The following is a 22,341-nucleotide window of genomic DNA, read 5'->3' on the forward strand; positions in this document are numbered from 1 at the left end:
CCCAGAATCATGGAATGGCTTGGAAGGGAGGTCACTGAGCCCCTGAGCAGGTTTTTAGCTCCTGCTAAACCATATCCCAGCGCCAGCAGGATGATATTCCATGGATAATAGCACAGCCAACACTCCCACAGCTCCAAAAATCCAGGAAAAAAACAGAATTTGGCAAAAAAAAAAAACAAAAAAAAAACAAAAAACAAAAAAAAAAACACATTGGAGAAGCAAACAGCCTTTCTTGGGAAGGGGAGGAGAAAGCTGGGAATGTTTTCCAAGAACCCCCCACACCGGCACGGGGAGGACAATGACAAACGAGGTGAACTCGGAGGCTGCAGAGAAAATCTTGGCAGCGGGCGGAAAACGCGCTGCCAGATTCCGGGGAATTTTAACTGGCATTTAATTAGCGGCACTCAGGTGGTCACAGGAGCGGTGGCAGTGCTGCAGTTCCTGGCATTTGTTAATTAAAGCTGCTCCTGACAGGGATTAACGACTTTTTAATGAATCTGTTGTCTTAATGTCTTATTAAGTTTTGACTTTCCCCCTCACCCTCCCCTCCCCGCCGCCAGTTTTCCCGGGAATAGCAGCATCCAAAGGGATGGGAGGGGTGAGGGGCAGGGGTGGCACGGCTCCTGCCAGACTCCCAAAAAATTGGGAATGTGTGGGTTGAGGTGGGGGAACAGGGAGAGGAGGGGGCGTGGTCACAGGCAGATTTTTGGGAGGTGCTGCTGCTGGAGGGAAACGGGAATCGGGGATGGGTGTGGGAGAGCCCAGCCCTGCTTATGGAAAAAAAATGGGAATCAGGGATCAAGGTGGGAGATCCCAGCTCTGTTCCTGGAAACAAATGGGAATCAAGGATGGGTGTGGGGGATCCCAGCCCAGCTGCTGGAAAACAAATGGGAATCAGGAATCAAGGTGGAAGAGCCCAGCCTTGCTGATGGAAAAAAATGGGAATCAGGGATCAAAGTGGGAGATCCCAGCTCTGCTCCTGGAGAACATTGGGAATCAGGGATCAAGGTGGGAGATCCCAGCTCTGCTACCGGAGCTCCATCTGAAAGTCTCCAGAAGGACCTGGAAAATGGCTCTGACAACGGGGAGCAGGGAATGAGGAGAAGAAGGAATTCTAGCAGGCTGGAGGAAATGGAGGAAAATGGATCCATAGTTTCCTCCCCAGTGGAGCACTGGGCAGGATTCTGCCCATCCCATCCCACTGATCCCATGGATCCCATCCCATCCCACTGATCCCATGGATCCCATCCCATCCCGAGGTGTTTTTGGACACGGCGCCATTAGAACTGGGCATGGAACAGGTTTTTCCCAGAAAGCTGCACACAGGATCCAGCAGGATCCTCCTTCCAGCCATTTCCCAGGCACTGCTGCATTCCCACATTCCCAGGAACTCCTGCTGGGATCCCACAGAATGCGAGGCTGGCGCTGCTCCGCCAGTCCCGGGTGTTGACATTCCTGGGAAGAGCGGGAGGCAGAATCCGTCGCGGGGAGAGCACGAATCCCCCAAAATAGATCCCGTTGCTCCGTCTAAATTTAACATTCCATGTTCTCCTTGGAACGGACTCGGCTCCGGCAATTAACTAACGACGGGGATGATTAAGGATTGCTCCCCGCGCTTTGCATTTCGAGCCTCTCTCCCACTCCTTCCCTGAATAATAATTCCGTGCTTTTGCAACACCGGCACAACATTCCCAGGAAAGCCAGAGGTGAAAGGGAAAGGGTGGAAATGAGCTGTTAAATGGATCAGGGAGATGGATAAATCCACTGTTTGCTTATTCCAAATCCAGGATGGGGTCGGGATCCTGGCTGGGATTGTCCTGAGGTCTCAGGGGAGAGGGGACAGCTCCAGAATGGGATGGAAGCACGGGAATGTTGCTGCTGGAACTGGGATACATCCAGGCTCCTTTCCTGCCTGGAATGGCATTATCCGGGATGGGTTGGGCAGGAAGGATCCCAAAAATTCATCCTATTCCTCCCCCAACACCTCCCACTATCCCAGGTTGCTCCAAGCCCATCCAACCTGGCCTTGGACATTCCAGGGATCCAGGGGCAGCCACAGCTCCTCAGGGAATTCCATCCCAGCCCCTCCCCACCCTCAGAGCTGGGAATTCTTTCCCAATATCCCATCTATCCCTTTCTTCTGGCAGTGAGAAGCCATTCCCTGTGTCCTGGTGCTCCAGCTCTTGGTGAAGATTCCCTTTCCAGATTCCAGGAATTATCCTGGCAGGTGACCGCAGCAGGACCATCCCGAATCCATCTCATGCCACTTCCCGCGGGATTTTCCTGTCCTTGGCCGGTATTCCCAACTCTGCAACAAATCCATGGCCTCTGGAGACTCATTCCTGCTGATCCATGTCCTGTCCATGCCTAACCAGATGCTAATTTATTAATTAAATGCTGTGCTTAATGACAGGGTGAAGATTAATGAGGGCAAATCCCGCAGAGCGTTCCTTGGGAAGAGAGAGCTCCATGCATCCAACACCACCTTGGGGTTTTTGGGAAGCTCAGGACTCTCATGGAAAATCCTTGGAGATGCTTCAGGCCAGTCTCAAACCATTCAGGATGGAATTATTCCCATGGAATTGTCCCGAGGCTGGCGCTGCTGGAAGCAGCTACAGGCGGGAGCATCGGGAGCACCAGCCCGGATTTGTTAGGGCAAGGCTGGAACGGAGAGAATTCCTCCCAGAAAATAATTCCATGGACAAATTTCACCTGGAAGACTTCCTTGTGAGCAGCTTTGGATTTTCCTGGCCAGATAAAAATAAATTATGGAATGACTCCTGCGGCAGCTGCACAAGAAGAGATTTTTGGGATTAACTCTGAGCTCTGGCTCCATTTTCCTTCCATCCCTTCCCCTTCCCAGCGGGATGGCTCTGGGATTGCTGGGGATGGGCTGCTCTGGATGCACTTTCTGGAAAGCTCTTTCCAAAAGTTCCTTTGGATCTGGCTGTTGGTTCCAGCACGGGAGCCAAGAAATCCATCAGCAAAATATTAATGGAAAAAATGGAGTTGGAGGAGCTCAAGGGGAAGAAATCTGGCTCCTCTGTTGGGATTGGTGACTGAAAACTGGAAAATGTTGGGAATTCAGGCACTGAGAAGTGGGAAGCGTTGGGAATTCAGACTTCGGACACTGGGAAATGTTGGGAATTCAGACACTGGGAAATGCTGGGAGCCATAAATTCCACCTGAATCTCCTTTTCTCCAGGCTGAGCCCCTTTCCCAGCTCCCTCAGGATTCTCCAGCCCCTTCCCCAGATCCATTCCCTTCTCTGGACACGCTCCAGCCCCAAAATGTCCTTCCTGAACTGAGGGAATGATGGATAGTTCCCTTTCCTCAGGATCTGCTCCATGGATCAGTCAGAATTAAATAATTTGCGGTTGTAGCAAGATCTTTAAGGCCCCTCCCAACCCAAACCTCATTGTAATTCCATGGATAATGAATTATTCCCTGGATAATGAGGTTTAGGCGGCTGCCGTGGTGCAGGAATTCCTGGGAATAATTCTGGGAGGAGAAATCCAAGGATTGCAGCAGCTCCCTCCTCACTTCATCTAAAATTAACTCTGCTCTCGAGCTGCACTTAAGCAAACCAGTTGCCATGGCCACGCCGGGGGCTCCTGGATGCAGGAAGCCAGGAATTCCGGGATAATGAAGGGCTCTGGAATATCCTCGGGAAGTTCATCCACCTGTTAAACCCTCAGTGCCCAGGAACTGGGAATGGAAATTCCCCCTCCCTTCCCGTGGCTGCGATTTGGGCGAGCTGGAGGAAAAATGTGGAATGAAAAAAGGTGGAAGATGGGAGGCCGGGAGGGATCGGAGGGGATTTTCGGGAATGTGCAAATCCTGAGGTTTGCTGGAAGGCACCAGGAGAGGGACGCTGATATTTATAGCACCTGATTAATCCTTGATTTGCTGCTGTTCAAATTCCAGTTGGGAATCCAATCCGCACTCCAGGCCTGCTGGGGGCTCCGGAAAAAGAAGGAAAAGAGCCCTGATCCTATGGGAAATGCAGGAAAATAATCCAAATCCTAGAGGAAAGGCAGAAGAGAGCCCTGATCCTATGGGAGAGACATTTCCAGGATGAAATGTTGGATTTATTAACTTAATTTCTCTCCCTATTAAGTCCCAACCAACTTCCCCCCAAAAATGGGAATTTTTTACCAGTTTAGGGTCTGAAGCAATGGGAAAATCCCACTTTCCTGCCACCTGGTGGGAATGGAATCCATCATGAGGCTTTTTTATCCGAAACAAAGCCACAGGAATGGTTCTGTTTGGATCCGTGTCCATATGGATCATCCCAAACCCCTATGGACATCACAGACCGGCTCCTCGTGTGCCATAAATCCCAAAACCCCAGTTTTCCCATTCCCTGCCACATTCCAACTGCTTTACATCTGCACTCCCATTGTGACACCGGGCCATCAAATCCAGAAAAACTCAGCTGGGACACGTGGGGCAACCTCCATGTCCCCATTTATTCCTCCAGCAAGGCAGGAAAGGCCGTTGATCTGCAATTTTCCATCGCCCTTTGGAATATTCCTGGCAATTAACGGTCCTGATGGGTGAGGAGTTATCGGGAGGGATGGAAAGAAGGATTTTTATGCCTTCAGAAAGGGCTGCGAGGTCAGGAATCTGTCGCGTGTGCCGTGAGTGGAATCACAGGCAAGGGCAGCGTTCATCATTCCAACGGTTTTGTCGGAGCGGCTCTGACACAAGGACAGAGAAAAAACAGGGACAAGGGGAAAAAAACAGGGAAAAAAACCCAGGGAAAACGGAAAATAAGAAAAAGAGGTAAAATGGGGAAAAAAAGAGAGAAAACAGGAAAAAAAGCCAGGGAAAATAGGGGAAAAAAAAAAAGGACAAGGAAAAAAAGAGGGAAAATAGGAAAAAAAAACCAAAACCAAACAAACCAGGGACAGGGAAAATAAAACAGGGAAAAAAAGAAGGAAAACAGGACAAATATCAACCCCAGAACTCCCAAGTCCCGGGTGGGATTTGTCCTGTGCCCCACAGGATTGGGGTTGGAGTGGGTCAACATTTGGAGTGTTTGGAGCAGAGGGAATGACTTTGTGCAGGTGCCGGTGCTGGAATTTTGGGATTTATGGGTGTTTTAGGAAGACTCAGCTGTCCCTGCTTCTGCAGCCATGGATGGGATGACAGATGGGAATGATCCCAGTGGGAAAAGGAGAGGGAACTCAGCTCCAGGCTGCTGCGGGGCCCTGGGCTCTGTGACTTCATCCCATCCCATCCCATGGATCCCATCCCATCCCATCCCATGGATCACATCCTATGGATCCCATCCCATCCCATGGATCTCATCCTATGGATCCCATCCCATCCCATGGATCTCATCCTATGGATCCCATCCCATCCCATCCCATCCCATCCCATCCCATCCCATCCCATGAATCACATCCCATGGATCCCATCCCATCCCATGGATCCCATCCTATAGATCCCATCCCATCCCATGGATCTCATCCTATGGATCCCATCCCATCCCAATTGGGATTTGGATCCTATAACCTCCAGCTTTTGGTACCTGAAGGAGGAGGAAGAGGAGGAGGAAGGATGAGGGAAAGAGAGAGAGGAAGGGTTTCTCTGTCACTCCCCTCTGGCAGTTTGAATTCCCTGGAATGCTGAGCTGCAGCTGGGAATCGAGAATATTGGGAATATCGGGAATATCAGGATTATCAGGAATATCAGGGATACTGGGAATATCGGGAAGATTGGGATTATTGGGAGTATTGGGAATATCAGGAATATCAGGGATATCGGGAATCCTTGCCAGAGCTGTTGGTACGCGGATCCCAGCTGAGCAGAACCAGGAAACAATCCCGGTTCTATTTTTATCCCGACCTTTTCTTTCTGTGCCTTTTAAACTCCCTCTTTTTCCCCCTTCCCAATCCCTCCCCCCTCTGCTCCATCTCTTCCTTCGCCTCTCCTTCATTTCCCTTCCCTTTGGAGCATCCCGCTAATTAGGGCTGCTAATTAGTGCTGCTAATGAGTTCGTGTTTGTGCATCCAGCAAACGAACGTGCCGGGCGCTGAGGGTTAATGTGGGATTGTGGCGTGGAAATCCTTGGGAATGGGGGTGGGAAAGGATGGGAATGCAAGGGAAGGAGTGGGAATGGGGGGAATGGGGGAAATGGGTGGGAATTGGGGTGGGAAGGAGAGTTGGAAGGGGTGGGAATTGGAGTAGGAATGTGTGGGAATTGGGGTGGAAGGAGTGGGAAGGGGTGGGAAGGCATGGGAATTAGGTGGGAATGGGTGGGAATTGGGGTGGAAGGAGTGGGAAGGGGTGGGAAGGCATGGGAATTAGGTGGGAATGGGTGGGAATTGGGGTGGAAGGAGTGGGAATGGGCAGGAAGGAGTGGGAATTGGGGTGGAAGGAATGGGAAGGGGTGGGAATTGGGATGGGAATTGGGATGAGAATTGGGGTGGAAGGAGTGGGAAAGGGTGGAAGTTGGGGTGGGAATTGGGGTGGGAATTGGGGTGGGAATTAGTAGGAAGGGGTGGGAATGAGTGGGAAAGGGCGGGTATTGGGGTGAGAAGGGGTGGGAAGGAGGGAAATGGAAGCACTGGGTGGATCCTCTGGGAATGACCCAGGCAGCCTTGGAGCCCCAACGCTTTCTAAATCCCATTCCTTAAAATATTCCAATATTTAGAAGCAACATCCCAAAAATCCCGGTTTTGAACGGGAGGAGAAGCTCCAATAAAAGGCAAATTTGAGGGAGAAGTGTCCAAGCTGTCCCCAAACGCTCCGGGGGACTCCAAAGCCACTTTCAGGGAATTATTTTAACAAATTCCTTTAATTTCTTCATCCATCTCTTTTTTGTTAGGAGATGGAACAACTCCATCCTGATCTGGAGGTTCCCAGAATAATTCCAGTGGGAATTATTCCTGCTGCTGAGTTTGGGCTTCGTTTGTTGAAGAGAGGGAGGGAAAAATAAAGATCAAAAGGAATCTTTTGCAGGAAAAGCGGCAAAAAAGGCTGGGAATTGTGGGAGGAGAAAGCTATTTTGGGATTCAGAGGAATCAGCTTGAAAATTGCCAGAGTTTGGGGTGAATCCTTAGGGATTTGGGATGTGGGAATGAGATGGCTGCAGCTCTGGAGCTGCTCCTGGGGCTCTCCTCTGCTCCCCATCCTGGAAAAATATTCCTTGGAGACCCTCAGAGAATTCATGGAACTCTTTGTTCCCCCCTTGCTCCTTCCCACAAGATTCCCACATCAAAGCATCCAAGGATTCCTTGGAGCTCCGCTGGCTGCGGAGTTGTTCCCATCCAAACAAAAATCTGGACAGATTTTCTCCCCTTCCCTGGAATATCTGGGATTTCTGCCCCTCTGGAAGGGCAGGAATGACCCCACGTCAGGGAGAGCTGGAGCTCAGCCCCTCAGAATTCCAGGAGCCCAAATTCCTGGAATCTCATCCTGCCTGAAATCCCCATCCCTGGAGGTGTCCAAGGAATTCCTGGAAGTGGCACTCCGGGCTCTGGGTGACACGGATTGGACTTGGTGACCTTGGAAGGCTTTTCCAGCCTCAGAAATCCTGGGATTTCTTTCCTTTCATTCCTGTTCTATTTCCCTTCTGATTTTCCTGGAAAACTTGGAGCAATTCTGTTTTCCAGGACGTTTTCCCACTGGTGGGGTGTGACCTGAACCCTCCTGCAGCATCTCAGAGTCGGGAGATTCCCAATTTTGGGACAAATCCCTGATTCTGGGCACAAACAAAGAAGGAAAAGTGAAATATTCCCTAAAAAATGAGGTTAAACGGGTTGTTGTCCAGATGTGCCAATGGGATGGGAATTTTCGGGACAAAAAAATGACCTTGGGCATGGAAAAGACTTTGGAATTCCCTTCCTCATGTCCCTTTTCCATGGAAGGACCTTGGAATTCCCTTCCTCATGTCCCTTTTCCATGGAAAGAACCTTGGAATTCCCTTCCTCGTGTCCCTTTTCCATGGAAGGACCTTGGAATTGACCTCCTCCCTGTGCTGGTCCCTCTGAGGGCTGAATCCCTAAAAAAAACCATGGGTATTTATTCCCTGAAGCTCCCCTGGGAATTCTGGGACAGCATTCCAGGGATTTGGGGGGGACAATCCCATGGAAATTGACATTTAAACCCCTCAGAGTCACAACTCTGAGTGTTTTCCATGGGATTTTTTTCCATGTTTTTTAACTCCCTGCTTTTCCACCCTCATCCATCCTCCCCTGGCAGGCACCAGGATGAATTCCCATGATAAATTCCTGCTGTTTTGTTGTTTGAGGGATCAGGACAGGCCGGGTGCTTCAGGGAGATTAATTTTTGATTTATGGCCGGCTCCCAGGATTTATTCCCATTTTTCTCCGGAGGGAAAGGCAGAGCTGGAAGTGTTTTAAATTCCGTGGGCTCTGCTGGAAAGGGGGTTGGGATCAATTGGAATCACGGTGGCTTTCCCATGAAATGACTCCAGATATCTGCTTGGAAAGGAGGAGAAGGGAATAAAATCCTGATATTTTAAATGTTGATTTTATTAACTGAGGGATGTTCTGGGATTTCTCCACTTGGTGATGGGAATAAATGGAATTTTGGAGCTGGATACAACTCCCTGCTGAGGAATAGATGGGATTAACGGGATCTGGGTTTAAACTGGGAGAAATATCCCAAAGAAAACCCCACAGGAGAGGGATTCTGAAGCCATTCAATGCCTTCCCGGGACTGTGGCCACTAAATCCCACAAATTTCAAGGAGAGGGCTCCATTCCCAAAGGGATTCTCTCGTTTTGGCCAGGGTTGGGGTTTTGGGAATGCCGACAAGTATACCCAAGGACTTTGGGAAACCAGTACACACCAGTAACCCCATTCCAACATTTTCCCCCACGAAAAAAAGGGAAATTGGGAAGTTCTGGACACGCTGGAGGCTGCCCGGGGCTCTTTTTCCCCATCCCATCCAAGCTCCAGGAAATTCCCGCGGGTTGGATTCGTCCTGAGGGCAGGAAAGTTCTCGGTCGAGTCCTTCTTTCCACACCATTTCCCACCTGGATTCTTGCTCCAGTAATTCCAAGATGTTCCAGCGGCTGGGAATGTGCTGGCAGCAGAAACTGAGGATGTGCTGCGATCTAGTGGTGAAGAAGGATCCTGGAATTCGCTCCAGGATGGTTTCAGCCTTCCCAAGCAGGATTTTCCAGGCTGTTTCCCCGGGAAAATCGGATCCCTGCAGGATCCAAGAGATTCCAGTTCCTCCATCAAATCCTGCTCTGCTCCTGGAGCCTGCCCGGGCACAGATCCCTCCAAAAACGCTCCGGACACATCCCAGGAAACAAATCCAAGTGGGAATTTTGCCTGGAATGCTCCATGGGATCAGCTCTGGATCATCCCTCTGCCCGAGGGGAGAATATCCTTAATTAGAGGCAGGTTTTTAATTAACAATCAAGCTCAGCTTTACTGCTTTTCCCTCTTTTCCTGCATTCTTCGACCTGGCCCGGCTGGAATTCTTTCCCTTTTTCCTGCGGGTGATTTTCCTTCCCCCAAATCCTGCTCAGCTCCGGCCCCATCCCAGCCTCTGCTCCCTGAGAATTTTGGCCTTTTCCTTGGCATATCCCACGCTGCCAGGGATGGAATCCAGGAGCTGTGGCTGTGTAGAATTCCCGGATTCCTGAGGCTGGAAAAACCCCTGTAGGATCATCCCTGCAACCCGTGCCTCATCCCCACCCTGAGTGCCACATCCAAAAATTCCTTGGATACCTCCAGGAATGCCGGGATTCTGAAGCTTTTTGAGCAGCTCCTTCCAAAGCCTGGATACCTCCTTTTCCAGGAGGAAATTCCTGCTGCTGTCCCAGCGGGATGAAGGGAACCATTCTGGGATCCCCAGGTGGCGATTTTCCCATCCTGCTGCCGTTCTCCACCCAAACATGGGAATGTTTGGGAATGGCCGGGAATTCCCGGTGCTGCAGCTCCGGGATTTGGGAAGGACAGGCGGGGACAGCAGGTGGCACTCCCGGATCGCAGGCAGCCCCAAAACGCAGCTTTTTGGGACTTTTGGGAACTTCAAGTGGGATTTTCCATCCTTTTTTCTGGGATTGGTAATTCCAACAGCTCCGGAGTTGGATTGCTGGAAGGAGCGATCCCTTCTTTAATTTCAATATTTGGCTCCCGAGGGAATCCACTTTGGGATTTGTGCTGCTTTTCCCGTTGGTATTGGAATAGCAAACTCGGGAGTAGTCCATTTAAATCCCAATCCAGGTTTTAATTCCTGGATTAACAGGGAATAAACAGTGGATGAGGCCAAACGCCTCTGCCCGTGCTCCTGTGGATTTCCTGGAGAAGCTCCGTGTCCCAGGATCTCCTGGATGGGATCATCCATGTCCTGGGGCAGGATAAGTGGCTGCTCTGTAAAAAATGAGATTCTGGGATTTGCATCCATAAAATCCAAGATTCTGGGATGTGCATCCATGAAAATTGAGATTCTGGAATGTGCATCCATGAAATCCCAATTCCTGGGATGTGCATCCATGAAAATTGAGATTCTGGAATGTGCATCCATGAAATCCCAATTCCTGGGATGTGCATCCATGAAAATTGAGATTCTGGAAAGTGCATCCATCACCAGCTTGTCCCTAAAGCCTCCCCACAAATCCATCATTCCAAAGGCTTTCAGGAGGATCAATATTTTCCCAAAGAGATTGGAGGAACTCATTTTCCCGCTTTTCCATCCCGTGGTTCGCCAGGATAATTGGATTGCTGGGAATCTCCAGGGAGAAACCAAGGGAAGAGACCTTCCACGGGGCCTGGAGCGAGGGTGAAGATCCAGGCTGGATCTGGGAAGGGATTTCCCTGCTTGGAAATGCCCAAATTCCATGTGATCCCAGCGCTCCCCTGTCCCAAAGGGATCCTGGAATTTCAGGATGCATTTTCAATCCCATTTTGTGTTTTTTTGGTGTTTCCAACTATTTTTTTTTTTTTGAGGAGTTTTGATCATTATTACACCAGATTTGGTTGTTCCCATAAGGCCAGGAGACCCATCCCGGTTTTCTTTCCTCCATGAGCAAATTCCAAGCTTTTCCTCTTGCTCTCTCCCTCTTCCCGAGGTATCTACATGGAAAAATTAGGGAATTTTGGCTCATAGCCCAGAGAGCTCAGCCCTGTAAATCAGACTTTGTTGTGATGTGTAAATCAGATTTTATGAGGTCTGTGGCCTCTTCCAGATGGGATTTTCCATGGAAACTGCCCAAAAAAAGGGGGCATTTCAATTCCTTCCCAGCCATTTGCGGCCATGAATGGAAGAGAAAAACCCTTGCAGGAAAAGGGGGAAAAGGGGGAAAGGAGAAAAAACTTCTCAAGGTGCTGAGCATCTCCAGAAGTGCAGCGTGCCCTTGGATCCCTCTGGAATTCTCCGGGATCAGCATCTTGGAGGAGCAGTCAGCACTGCTGGAGAGGCAGCTCTGGAGTGAAATTCCCTTCTCTCACCCCAAATCCAGCAGGATCTGGGCAGAAAAGGCACAGCCCGGTGAAATCTGATGTTCCTAAAGCTGCCGCGTCAGGGACAAGATCCCTGACTTCGGTGACATCCGTGGAAAAACGTCCCCAAAGTTAAACCCCAGAATTTTTTTGTCCTTTGCTGCTAATCCTTGAGGATGATTTGGTTGTTTCCCAATTTTCCCCATGTTTTTGCCCCGATTTTCCCCATGGTCTTTTCCCAATTTCCCCCATGTTTTTTTTCCCGATTTTCCCCATGGCTTTTTCCTGATTTTCCCCAGTTTTCCCCATGGTTTTTCCCCAGTTTGTCCCATGGCTTTTTCCCAATTTTCCCCCTTTCCCCCCCCCGATTTTTCCCATGGTTTTTTCCTGCTTTCCCCCTGTTTTTTCCATGTTTTTTTCACTGCTTTCCCCCATATTTTTTCCCCTATTTTCCCCATGTCTTTTCCCCAGTTTTCCCCATTTTCTCCCCAATTTTCTCCATGGCTTTTTCCTGGTTTTCCTCATGTTTTTTCCCCCCACTTTCCCCCATGTTTTTTTTTCCCAATTTTCTTCATGTTTTTTCCTGGTTTTCCCCATGGCTTTTTCCTGGTTTCCCCCGGGTTTTCCCATGATTTTTTACTCAGTTTTCCTCATGCCTTTTCCCTGGTTTTTCCTATGGCTTTCCTTGTTTTTCCCCATGGCTTTCCCCTGTTTTTCCTCATGGCTTTTCCCTGGTTTTCCCCAGTTCCCAGCAGCTGGGCACAGATGTCTGGAATTCTGCTCTATCCCAGAACATTTCTGATTGATTTGACTCCCTCCTTTCCCAGCAGCTGCTCCCTGGATCTGTTATTCCATAGGGAAACCAGGATTTCCAAACCTGGCATTTCCAGCTGTGTCCCCACATTCCCCCAGGAAGTTTTTCCCCCTCTGGCAATCCAGGGGATCCCAATGGAATTTCTGGGAATTCCTCTCTCATTTCCATGGGATGGTGACACCTGGAAATGGATTTTTGGGAGAAACAGGGAATGGAGCAGGAGAGATTCTGCCCCTCTGCCCCCTCAGGTGAGACCCCCCTGCAGAGCTGCTCCAGCCCCAGAATTCCCAGCTCAGGAAGGAAATCCAGGGATGGAGCAGCTCTGGAGCGAGGAAAGGCTGGAAAATTGGGATTGTTCCATCTGGATAAGGGAAGCTTTGGGATGATCCAGTTGTGGCCTTCCAGGAGCTGAGGGAACGACAGGAAAGGTGGAAAATGACTTTGGACAAGGGATGGAGTGACAGGGAAATGGGGAATGGACTCAGACTGAAAAGGGGGAAAGTTCAGTTGGATATTGGGAATAAATCCCTCCCGGGGAGGGTGGGGATGGAATTCCCAGAGAATTTTGTGGCTGGGAGTGTCCCAGGACAGGTTGGAAAAACCTGGGATCATGGAAGGTGTCCAAGCCCATGGAATTGGATCAATTTAAGGTCCTTTCCCACCCAACCTATTCCCTGATTCCCAGTTCCATGATTTCCAGTGGCATATTCGATATATTTAATTCATACATTAATCCATCTCTAAAATCAAATATTTCATACTTTATATTCAATTCAGCAGAGAGATGAAACCCAGGCTCCCTCTGGCGCTTTCTGACATCCACGTCCATCAATTCCAGCCCTGCAGCCTCAGCAGAAAATCGGGAATTTAATAAAAATCCCGGGAAGGCGAGGCCAGAAATCTGGCTGGGAGTGGGGGGAGCTTTCATTAAACCGAGAGCTCTGATGGCTGAGCGGCCACGGGGACATCCGGGCTCTGTCACCTCTGCGGGGTCACCCGAGGGGACAGTGCCAGCAGTGCCAGCAGTGCCACCGGTGCCCCAGTACCAGCCGTGCCACCGGTGCCAGCAGTGCCAGCAGAACCAGCAGTGTCACCAGTACCAGCAGTGCCAGCAGTACCAGCAGTGTCACCGGTGCCAGCAGTGCCAGCAGAACCAGCAGTGTCACCAGTACCAGCCGTGCCAGCAGTACCAGCCGTGTCACCGGTGCCCCAGTACCAGCAGTGTCACCAGTACCAGCAGTGCCAGCAGTACCAGCCGTGTCACCGGTGCCCCATTACCGGCAGTGCCAGCAGAACCAGCAGTGTCACCAGTACCAGTAGTGCCAGCAGTGTCACCAGTACCAGCAGTGTCACCAGTGCCCAGTACCAGCAGTGCCACCGGTGCCAGCAGTGCCGGCAGTGTCACCAGTACCAGCCATGTCACCGGTGCCCCAGTACCAGCAGTGCCACCGGTGCCAGCAGTGCCGGCAGTGTCACCAGTACCAGCAGTGTCACCGGTGCCCCAGTGCCAGCAGTGCCACCGTTACCGGCAGTGTCACCAGTGCCCAGTACCAGCAGTGCCACCGGTGCCAGCAGTGCCGGCAGTGTCACCAGTACCAGCCGTGTCACCGGTGCCCCAGTACCAGCAGTGCCACCGGTGCCAGCAGTGCCGGCAGTGTCACCAGTACCAGCAGTGTCACCGGTGCCCCAGTGCCAGCAGTGCCACCGTTACCGGCAGTGTCACCGGTGCCAGCAGCCGCTGTCGCCCCCCAGCCGAGCTGTGCCACTCGCGCTCCTCTCCAGCGGCACCGGGGGACGCTCCAAGCCCTTGGAGGGGGCACAGAGCACCCCGGGGACCCTCCGCACCCTCGGGGTGACCCAAACTCCTCCTCTCCTTGCCCAAAATTCGCATTTTTGTCCCTGGATTGCGCGCGGGGCTTTGGGAGGGGTCAGCTCTTCGGGGTGACCCAAACTCGTCCTCCTCTTGCCCAAAATCGGCGTTTCTGTCCCCGGATTGCGCCTTCAGCCTTGGCAGGGCTCAGCCCCGCGCTGAGCGCCTGCGGCTGCTCATTAAGGGCGCCGCTAATGAGCTCCTCCCTCTGCTCTGCCCCCTCGCCTCCAGCCCTTGCCTTCCTCCCTCCTTTGCCTCCTCCTCCTCCTGCTGCCGCTGCCGGGCCGCACTCGCTCTCCGCCCGCTCGGGAGCGCGCAGTGCGGCGCGGCCGCGCCCGGGAGCGCGCAGTGCGGCGCACCGTGCCCGCACCGAGCCCCGGCTGCGGCCACCTCCGCTCCTCCGGGTAAGGACAAACCGGGATCGGGACGCACCGGGATGCGGGAAGCGCTCGGGGGATGCTCGGGGATGCGCACGGTGCGGGGCGGGGTGGTCCGCGCATCCTCAGCACGGATTTGGGGTCCTAAACCTGCTCGGTGACCCCCAGAATCTCCCGGTTTTTGCTGTCAGGACCCCGGGAGGGGGGAGCTGGGGCATGTGATGGGATTTTGGCTGTTACGTCACGGCTTCGTGTCCCTGCGTGTGACAAAACCCCGCGGTGGCAGTGCGGGGGCACGGGGAGCGCAGCCCGGGTGGGGACCTTGGGGTGACAGCGCAACTTTGGGGCGCCGAGAGCTCGCGGGGAGCGGCGATTGCTCTGCGGGGGACGCGCCTCGCTCCTTCCCTGTCGTCTTCCCTCCGGAAGAACATCCTGGGCCGGAAAAATCCACCGGGAAAACGCACCTGGCTCGGGATGCGGCGCCGGGAAGCGGCGGGGCCCGGCGGCGAGCGGTGAGTGGCGGGTGCGGGATCCGCATCCTCCCGCAGCCGCTCCCGGGGATCGATCTCCCTTCGGGAAGAGAGGGGAAAGTGCTGAATCATTGGGATCCCGGCTCCACGGGCGCTCCCGCTGCTCCATGGCCGCGAGGAGGTCGGGGATGGGGCTGAGGAGGGCGAGGAGGCCGTGAGGGAGCGCTGGGGCCTGGGGGAGAGGGATTGTTGGGATGGAGCAGGGATGGAGCAGAGATCCTCCCTTTTCCATGGCCTCAGGTGCTCTTTGGAGGACAGGGAGTAGGGAAAACGCGCATTCCATCCCGGGGAGGCCTCTGGGAACGGCACCCAGAGGAGGTTTGGGTGCGAAAACGGAGGTTTTGTCAAAAAAATCCCATCCCTGCTAAATCTGGGCATGGCTGGTGCGTCTTGCTCGGGTGGGTTTTGCTTTCCCCTTTGGAATGCTGCCTCTGGGTTCCTTCCTCAAGGTCAGCTCCTTGGGATGGCTCAGGAGCACTCCCCAAAGTCACCCCGGGCTGTTCCCGGCTGAGTCCCGGCGGAGGGGCAGTGCCGAGGGCCGGGAGGATGCGGGAATTGCGGGAAAAGCTGGAATTTTGACATGCCCAGCAGAGGCCCGGCTGCTTTAAGATGGATCCTGTGGCGCTGTGGTGTTTCCGGGATGCTCCTGGCAGCTGCCGAGGACAAAAGCAGGAATCCTATGACTTTTCCAGGAATGCTGATTCCTTTCTTTCCTGGAAAACCTCCCCCTCTTTGGCAGACACCGAGGGGCTGCTTTGTTCCAATAAAACTTTGATTTCTGTCCCAAAAGAAAACTCAAATCTCAAATTTGTAATTTCCTGCTCAATTCCTATTTTTAATTTTGCTGTTTCCCAGTTCCAGGCTGGGCCTTTGCTGCTTTTCCCTTTTTTTTTTTTTTTTTTTTTTTTTTTTGTGTGTGTGGCAGTAACGTGAATCCAACATAAATAATGCATGGAAAAGCGCTGGGCTGGCAGGGAGAAGTTGTTTGGTTGAAAAAGTGACTTTGTTTACAGGACCTAGGACCTGGGCCTGGTTTTGTGTTAATTCTGGGTTTAACAAAGCTCTGTCCTCATCCTCATCCCAAGGGATTTGGTTTAAACCCAGCCCAATCCAATCAACCCTTCTCCCAGCTGATGATTAAATGAGGAATATCCCCAGTTTTCCAAATTAATTAATCAGGATTTGTTTTCCTCTCATTCTCTCCAGGTTTTGGGGGGAAATAAAATCCCCCAAAATCTGCTGGAAAAACTCCACCACAAAGGATCCCAAAAATAGGGGGAAATGTTGAATAATAATGGGAAAAATGTGGATTTTTTTCCGTGTTTTTGCTCCTGGCAGGTGGTTGGGATACTCCAAGTAGGATACTTGTGGGATACTCCTCGGTGTAGAGGGGTTGTACCCTCAGACCTCAGGGATGAGCAGTGAAGGGGTTGGGATCAGTTGTGAACCACAAAGTGAATCTGGATCAGAATGGGAATGGGAATGGGAATGGGAAGCTGGGAATTCCATCCCAGGAAACCTTTGGAGATTCCCAAGAATATGAGGAAGGGGATGGACACAGGCAGCAGGAAAAGAGATTTTTTTGGTGCTTCCTTTGTTGGGAAAAGGGAGAATAAATGGATTTAAGGAAGTTTCACTTCCCACTGGAGCCGTTCTTAATCCCAATGCTCCATCCCAGCTGGGGTGACCTTGGGAAAAGGAATTATCCGTAGGGATCATGGCCCTGGATCGGATCCTCCCTCTGTTCCCATAACCAGCTCTGCCCCGCTGAGAAAAATGGGGAAGTTCTGGGGTTCTCCAAGGAAATACTCCCTGGAGAAAGGCCAGTGTAGTCCAGAAATATGGAAATTATCAGGAATGGAGAAGTTCTGGGGTGTTTCAAGGAAAAATTCCCTGGATAAAGTTGAGTTTTATCCAGAAATGCAGAAATTATCAGGAATGGAGAAGTTCTGGGGTGTTCCAAGGAAATATTCCCTGGATAAGGACCAGTGGAGCTCACCTGGGCAGGTGGAGCTTGGAAAGGGAATGCAAAGCTTTGGAAATTGTTGCTTCCATCTGGAGCTTTGGAATTTTTCAGCTCCATCCTGCCCTTGCTCAGGGAACGAGGAGTCTCCAAGGGAAAAGTTTGGGATTTGTTTGAGGAATCTGGGAAGATGGAACAGCCCCATTCCCAGGATGTTCCTGAGGCTCTGATTTTATCTGGGAGTGCTCGGCAGGAATTTCTGGATTTGTTTTCCACGTGGGGGTGGATTTTCTGTGGGGTTGTAATTTACTCGTCTGGGCAGCATCAATCTTGCAAATCCCAGCAGAAATTCATTCCCAGGGAGAAAAACCTGGAAGTTCAGGCAAAATTCCTTCATTTCTTTGCTTTCTGGAATTCCCTGTTTTCCACACTTTTTAGGTGGAACAAAAGCAGCTGAAGTGGGAGGATTCAAACCCAATGAGGAAATCAGATTTTCAGATAAAAATTATCCAAATTTATTTGAATTTAAATAGCAAAACCTGTGAGAAGACTCCTAAAAAAACAAGGGAAAAGGCTTTGGCAGTTCCCTTTACTCCTTGGGTTTCATTTGCCCTTCCCAAAATGTTCCTAAAACCTGCCAGGATCCATTCAGGGGTTGGATTCCTTTACAGTTTTGTCAGATCTTGTCAGGGAGGTCTGGATTTCTTCCTGCCCCGAAGGGAATTCCTTTCCAACCTCATTTTCCTCATTTTCCGTGTTGTTGGATGAGTTCTGCTCCATCTTTTCCATTTCCCCCCCCCCTCTTCCTGAAGCCCCTTGGTTCCTTTCCAGGCTGTCCGGGATAATTATTGCACAATTCCAGCGATTCCGGCTCAGAATGAACTTGCTGGAAGTTTAAATGTTCCGTAATCCCCGTCCCCCTCCCTTTCCCTTTTTTCCTTTAATCCCGAGCTGAAAGAAACCGGGCTGGGTTATTACGGATTAAAAAATAGGAGGATTTATCCCTTGGCTTATTGGGATCACCATTGCCACTTAATGAGATCGGAGGACAAGGATTATCCACGAAAAAAACAAGGATGAGTTCAGGTGTACAGAATTTCCTGACAACGCCTCCTTATGTTCCTTTGGATCTCATCCTGGAATTTTGAGACCCAGTCCTGTTTTCCTCAGGGATGCAACTGGGAGGGAGCATCCAAAGGGCACAGGAGAGAGGGAAGAGTGTAGATTTTCCCTTGAAAGGAGAATTTGGGATTTTTTTCCTTGCATTCCTCTGCCTGCAAGCCTTAAGCAAGAGGTTGGCACATTCCCAGTTCACTGGAGGAGCATCCAAAGGGAAGAGAGAGCTTTGCGCAATCCAGGCTTGGGAAGAGCTGATGAATCCCTATCCTGGATTCTGGGATGCTCCTTTCCCACCTCTGGAAGCAAACCTGGAGCCTCACAGGGAGTGGGAAAACAGGAGCACAACCCCCGGGGTTGGTGCAAGGTGAAGCCGGAGGTTTATCGGAATTCCTGGCAGGTTTTCCGCCGCTTTCCGCCTCCTTGGCAGTGGAATTTTGCTCCTTTTCCCAGGGACAGTCAGAATCTGATCTCGCAGCTCTGTCAGCCTGAATCCCAAATTCCTCCTGAAATTTCCTGGCATGGATAGGCCGGGCTGGCAGCTCCAGTGGGAACTGGAAGGGCTGGAAGGTTCTCCTTGGATCTGTGGAAAATGCACCAAAACTCCTTTTTTTCTCTGAATTATTCCCTTTTCCCGCTTATCCCAAGGATCCCCGAGTTCAAAGAGCTGCAGACTCATGGAATAATTTGGGTTGGAAAATTAAAGCTCATCCCATTTCACGGGCAGGGACAGCTTCCCCATCTCAGGTTGCTCCAAGCTGGCCTTGGACACTTCCAGGGATGGGGCAGCCACAAATTCTCGGGAAAACCTGTGAATGCCGAGGCCGGGAACATCCGTGGGTAGGAAAATCCGCTTGGATCCGGCCGCTCTCCAGGGTGCTGAAGCCCCTCCTGGGGATTTGGGAACTCCACGTTATTCCCTGAGTTCCCATCTCCCTGTTCCCACTGGAATCCAGAATAAAAAGGGAAAACAGGGATACATTGTAACAACAGAATGCGGGGAATGTGGGAATTCCCCTTTTCCCACCCTCAGTGTGGTTTTTAAGCTGGAATTTGGATGCCGGGTGGTCTCCACGATTTAGGACAGATTTTAAACCCCACCGGGGTAAGGCCGGGCTCAGCTGGGCTGAGCTTAGGGCTGATCCTGCTCCCGATGGTGGTGACCTCCTGAGGTAATTCCAGCTGGAATTGTCTGGGGATCCGGCTGCCTCCGGGATTTTTGGGAGCAGGGAGCAAAATCCGCTCCCTCTTCACGTGGCTTTGGGCATTTTTCTTCTCCTGGACAAAGCTCCACTGCCCATCCTTGTAGAAGCAGATTTATTGGATAGTCCCGGAAGTTTTTACTGGATATTCAGAGCACTTTTTTTTAATATTCTCAGCAGTTTTTATTGGATATTCCAGCAGTTTTTGATGGATATTCAGAGCAGATTTTGGTGGATATTCAGAGCAATTTTTTTGGATATTCCCAGCAGTTTTTATTGGATAATCCCTGCAGTTTTTATTGGATAGTCTCAGCAGTTTTTATTGGATATTCCCTGCAGTTTTTGTTGAATATTCAGAGCAAGTTTTATTGGATATGCACAGTGGCTTTATTGGATATTCCCAACAGTTTTTTGGTGGAAATTCAGACCACGTTTTGTTGGATATTCAGAGTAGGTTTTTTGGATATTCCAAGCAGGTTTTTCTTTTCTTTCTTTTTTTTTTTTTTTTTTTTTTTTTTTATTCGTAGCAGGTTATGTTTGATATTCCCAGCAGTTTTTATAGGATCTTCCCCTAGCCTGTGGGCAGGGAAAGAATTCCAGCCTTCCCTTTTTCCCCAGGTGAAGATCAGCCATTCCTGCGGGCTCTTCCCAGTCCTGCGGGCTCTTCCCATTCCTGCCAGCTCTTCCCAATCCTGCAGGCTCTTCCCAGTCCCACAGGCTCTTCTCTTGGGTTTTGTTTCTCCTTCCCAAAGTATTCCCTTGGATTTTAAACCTGCAAGGATCCACCCAGGGGTTGGATTCCCTCACAATCCTTCTTAAATCTTGTCAGGGAGGTGTGGATCCCTTCCTGCCCTGGAGGGAATTCCTTTCCAACCTCATTTCCCTCATTTTTGGATGAGTTCTGCTAAATCTTTTCATATTTAATTTTCATATTTCATTTTCATATTTCATTTTCATTTTCATTTTCATTTTCATTTTCATTTTCATTTTTCCAACCTCATTTCCCTCATTTGTTGGATAAGTTCTGCTCCATCTTTTTCATTTTTTCTCCTTCTTCCCAAAGCCTTGGCTATCCAGGGTGGTGGATTTGCAGACACAACCCCATTTGTGGGGCCGGGATCGCTCCCGATTCCGCTCCGTGCGGGATAAAGACCCCTCTGTGACCCGACCGGGCGCCGATGGAGTGAGGGGCCCAGGAGAAGCTCCTGTCCCTGCTGTCACCTCGGTGGTGTCACATTCCTGAAATCTGGCTTTGACATTCCCAGCAGACCCCGCCACAAAGGCTCCTTGTTGGGATCTCCTTTGGGATGGGGTTGAGGCAATCCCAGCTGGGAGCGGGAGGAGGGGAGGGACAGGACAGGGCTTTGTGCCATCCGCACGTGCCAGGACACTCGGGGCGCTCCTCTGGTGACGCTTCCGACAGGCTGAGGATGGTGGGAATGGTCAGCCTGGAGAAGGGAATGTTGTGTGGGGAAACTGAGATTTGGTTTGTGTAGGGAAACTGGGATTAGGTTTGTGTGGGGATATTGGGATTTGGTTCGTGTGGGGAAATTGGGATTTGGTTGTGTGTAGACCTCAGGATTAAATTTGTGTGGGAACCTTGGGATTAAATTTGTGTGGAGACCTTGGGATTTGGTTTGTATGGAAACCTCGGGATTTGATTTGTGTAGAAACGTCAGGATTTGATTTATGTGGAAACCTCAGGATTTAACTTGTGCGAAAACCTCGGGATTTAATTTGTGTGGAAACCTCAGGATTTAATTTGTGTGGAAACCTCGGGATTTGATTGGTGTGGAGACCTTGGGATTTGATTGGTGTTGAGACCTCAGGATGCAAAGGGGTTACAAGGAATGAAAAGGGAATCTGCAGCAGGAATTGGGGTGGTGGGACAAGGGGATGGGTTCAGGGAGATTTGGGTGGGATATTGGGAAGGAATTTTTCCCTGCGAGGGTGAGGAGGCCCTGGGATGGAATTCCTAGAGAATCCATGGCTACCCTATCCCTGGAAGTGGAGCTATCAGAATTTGATTTGCGTGGAAACCTCGGGATTTGATTTGTTTGGGAACCTCAGGATTTGATTTGTGTGGGAGCCTCGGGATCTGAAGGAGTTACAAGGAAGGAAAAGGGAATCTGCAGCAGGAATTGGCGTAGTGGGACAAGGGGATGGGTTCAGGCTGAAAAAGGGGAAAACTGGGTGGGATATTGGGAAGAATTCTTCCCTGTGAGGGTGGGGAGGCCCTGGGATGGAATTCCCAGAGAATCCATGGGTGGCCCATCCTCAGAAGTGTCACAGGCCAGGTTGGAGCCACCTGGGATAGTGGAAGGTGTCCCTGTGGTGGCACTGGGGGACCTTAATCTCCCTCCAAACCCAAACATTCTGTGATTCCACCTCAAATCCACTCAACAAATTGATAATCCTATTTCCTTCTTTCTCTGTATCTGGAAAATTTCAATTCTAACAGAAAATATCTTAAATCCAAACATCCTGTCCAAACTCAGCGCTCCCCCTTAATTCCCAGAAAAGCTGGAATTTGGCCGAATTCATCCAGGCATTTTTTTACATCCCACACCAGAACCGCACATTTTAGAGGGCGGATTTTTCCCGAACGTCCTTCAAAACCTGATTCTGCACGTCCCAGGCTGCCATTTCCTGCTGACAGCTCCGGGATCCAGCTGCCAGCACTCCCCAGGGATTTTATTCCTGGCCATCCCAGCAGCTGGGACCAGCCTGGGGATTTTTGGTTGACCTTGTCTGAAGCATGTTGGCCCCAGTGACAGCTGCGAGGCTGAGCTGGCCCCGGCCCAGGACAGCAGGCTGCCCCCGAATGTTTGATTCCAGGGATTCTGACTTCTTTGTCTCCCTTTTCCAGCCTTTTTGGACAGGCCTGGGGGTAGGAATAATTCCTGGGAGTGGCACGGCTGAGCTGGGGGGGAAATTTGGGGTTTTCTAAGTGTTCCTGGCAGGATTTTGACCTGAATCCCAGATTTGGGATGGAGGTGGGAATGGATACTTCCTGGGAATTCCCATCCGTGGGTGA

The 22,341-nt window shown here is 50.9% G+C and overlaps 1 protein-coding gene across 25 annotated transcripts in view; it reads left to right on the forward strand.

Annotated features, from left to right (window-relative positions):
* The first annotated feature begins 14,375 nt into the window (after positions 1-14,375).
* The window catches only part of NFASC (neurofascin), a 73,208-nt gene continuing 65,242 nt past the window's right edge, over positions 14,376-22,341 (forward strand). For 9 of the 25 annotated variants that reach the window (XM_068173042.1, XM_068173044.1, XM_068173046.1 and 6 more), the window contains exon 1: positions 14,786-15,005. The gene's annotated coding sequence lies outside the window, so the exon portion shown is untranslated. Of the gene's footprint in view, positions 14,521-14,778; positions 15,006-22,341 lie in introns of those variants that run through there. The other 16 variants (XM_068173047.1, XM_068173052.1, XM_068173053.1 and 13 more) reach the window with 9 other exon arrangements.

Source organism: Anomalospiza imberbis, chromosome 26, assembly GCF_031753505.1.
Source record: "Anomalospiza imberbis isolate Cuckoo-Finch-1a 21T00152 chromosome 26, ASM3175350v1, whole genome shotgun sequence".
Classification (NCBI taxonomy): domain Eukaryota; kingdom Metazoa; phylum Chordata; class Aves; order Passeriformes; family Viduidae; genus Anomalospiza; species Anomalospiza imberbis.